Source organism: Phytophthora infestans, genomic scaffold, assembly GCF_000142945.1.
Source record: "Phytophthora infestans T30-4 supercont1.67 genomic scaffold, whole genome shotgun sequence".
Classification (NCBI taxonomy): domain Eukaryota; phylum Oomycota; class Peronosporomycetes; order Peronosporales; family Peronosporaceae; genus Phytophthora; species Phytophthora infestans.
Window position 1 is genome coordinate 480,096 of NW_003303692.1, and position 3,322 is coordinate 483,417.

Sequence of the window (3,322 nt, forward strand, 5' to 3'; positions counted from 1 at the left end):
CATTGGCCGCAAGTACGCACGCGCGGACGAGCAATATTTCAGCGCAGGCTGACATTTGGGGACATTTGTCAGATGCAACGAGGCAATTATCATCCAGTCAGCGAACGAAGGCTGGTACTACGTGGACACTAACGTCAAAAAATGTAGTAGCGATTCAACCTCAAACAGACGGAAGTCAACAGCAAATTGTTTGTCTGCAGTGAAAAACTTGTCACTCATCTGGTGATTTCACTAACTTAGTGCTTGTTGACATGCATGTTCGACATGAAAAGGTCTGAGCCCTTTCTAGAAATAAAACGTCTTACGAACGTTAGTTGGTTCGACGAGCTGCTCGTTCATTGCGACGCCTGTCGTTGCTTGCTCGACGATAATCCTGGCGAATCCATGTGTATGGAATTGTTGTCGGATTCCAAGCGACATCCACAACCTGCGTATCATACTCATCGTAGTAGGGCTCCTCTACTTGACCTTCGTATTCACCCTCTGAAAGCTCAATAACAGCGTTGTCATCACTCTCAGCGCTCTGGTCATCGTTATTACTCGTCGCCATATCCTCGTCGGTCTGATCCGACGAGGGGCTTCGTACATCGAGACCCACAGCGCGTGAAACTGCGGCGTTAGACGCGTGAGTAGCATCAGTAGCAATAGAAGAAGGACCAGTCGAAGCTCGGGCACTAGCGCCACCAAGAAAACTAGCGCCATGGTCATCACTATGGCTACGAGGAGCGGCGCCATCACTACCTCTGTCACGACCTGCAGCATCACCACCATTACCCGTGACCGCTTGATCGTGAGGAGCAATAGCGTTTCGGCGATGCGCTGCAGCAGTAGTAGCTTGGTCATCTCGTACATAAAGAGCAGCAGACATGCAACCATGGCCAACAGGAGATCGACTGTGAGCAGTACCACCACCAGCAATTCGATCGTGGATAGTAGACGCAGTAGCGATTCGATCGCGACCTGCATGGGGTTGGTCAAGGGTAGCTGCTGTAGATGCGACTTGGTTGCGGTGAGAAACATCTCGGATGTACGTAGCATTAGGAATGCGACCTTGGCCTGTAGAAATAGTAGCACTTTGGCCGCGGGTAGTAGAAACAGCAGCAGCCCAGTAGGACACAGTATTGACTGAAACGTGCGGTGCGGCGCCTGCAATTTGGTCGCTATGACCAGCGTCTCGACGGCTAAAAGCAGCAATTCGGCCGTTACCGGTGATCTCTCGGCGTTGATCTGTGGTACGCGCCATTTGGCCATGGTCGGTGGCATCTTGGTTGTTAACTGTCGTAGCAACTTTCCGGTCGCTATCAGCGGTATGTCGACCGTGAGCAGCAACAACCCGGCCAACATTAGCGTCGTCTTGGCGGTGGTCTGCATCATCAGCGATTCGGTCACGGTCACCAGCTTCTCGGCGCTGATCTTCAGCAGTGGTATTATGGTCCAAGTTCGCGACACATCGACCGTTCGTCGTAGCAGCTTGGTAAGCACCAGCAGAAAACTGGTAGTCTGGATGGTCATGCCAGTAGTCAGGGAGCACTAACTGAGCTGCACATACCTCACGTTTATCGATATAGCCTTCGTGGGACGCGAAAAATGCACGAAGACTTTGTTGTACATCGCATTCGGGTACGTTTCGCTCCAGCAGACGTTTACGGAGCAGCTTTCTTCCAGAACCGGTGATTCGCGTGGTGGGTCTTTTAGCACGCTCGCATAGGGCCACGAAATCTTTAAAATTATACACCCCACGACTCGGCTTTTGAGGATTCATCAGACAAAGACGAAATCGAATATACTTTAACTCTCACACTTACCACCTTCCCATGTTCTTTCTCACATCTCAATCTTACGTTTCCCATATTTTTTTCTTTTTGGTAGGCATGGGACAACTGCAATTTTGATAGGCATTCTCTCCCCCGACACGAGCCCATCCGGTGGTGGTGACACAAGCCTATCCGGTGGTGGCGACACAAGCCTATCCGGTGGTGGCGACACAAGCCTATCCGGTGGTGGCGACACAAGCCCATCCGGTGGTAGCGACACGGTGGTGGCGATACGAGCCCATCCGGTGGTCACGACACAGAAAACAACTCCTGAGACTTACTCAAATCGGGGAAGCGAAGAAAATAATGCGCATTTTAGTGTGCTGGGCAATGCTGAGGGCATCCGATCCTGCGATATGAAGTTGTTCATGGTTGACGGGTGTACGGACATTGAATGGTTGATGGCGGGGCACTTACTATGCTGTATTTACTAATTTTTCGTTTTGCTACGCTTTTGTGAATGTGTGCGGAGGAACGAGTAAGGCTTACCGGCATTCGGGAAGTACGTCCTGAAAAACATTTAACGATATGCACCTACATATATTTCATTTTCGTGGTGTATACGGGCCATTATGGATCTCCTGATGCTGAGCATTGAAGATTTTCAGCTCAGTTGAGCCGCTGTGTGTGAGAGTGTGCCGTCATAAGTGTGAAGGCATGCCATCTGAGTTTGAGCTACCAGATTTTCCCAACGGTAAAGTTGGCATTAGCCTACGCTGAGCAACTACATGTATAACTGAATCACATTTCAATAGATACGGACTTGGGTAGAAACGATTGCTACTAAACGTGCAGTGACGATAACCAAATCTCGTGGTAACTTCAGTACATTCGTGCACTGCTTACTCGCCTCTTTTGACGAAAATATAAATCGGCACCTCACACTCACATTCACGTGTACACAAGTGCGTAGTTTCCAACGACGGCAGAAGTGTTTCGTGCAGATAGAATTGTGTCTTGGACAAACCGCACTGGTGAGCGCAGCAACTCTGGCATCAGGCATACATGCGAGCTAATCGGCGATGTGATTTGTGGCTGAAGGATCAAAGCGCAAGTTGTTTGCGAACACGATTGTGGCGCTTGTGAACGGAGACTTAGTTGACAGATCGATCTTTTTCACATCTTGAGCGTAAATATCGGCATTTTGCAGTCTTGGCCAGCTCACTACGTGTTCACTCAATATCCCATTGCAACGACCTACTAGAACACGACGTATTTCAATCCCAATGCTCGATCGAACAGCAGTTGAAAGCACAAATTGAACTACGATATTCCCGACGCCAGAGCCTATATCCAGAAATACATCCCAAGCCCCAATCGCACCAATCTGGTGTATTGAGGCAATCATCGACGACACCCCACTCGGTAGTATCTCCCCAGCATTTAGATGAGCTGCACCGGGTGGGTACACGACCTCGCTCCGAGATATATTCTTGAACATCGTAATTACAACTTGATGCACATCACGTGGTACATTGTTGTCATGGAGTAATGAGCGTGGGTCATAT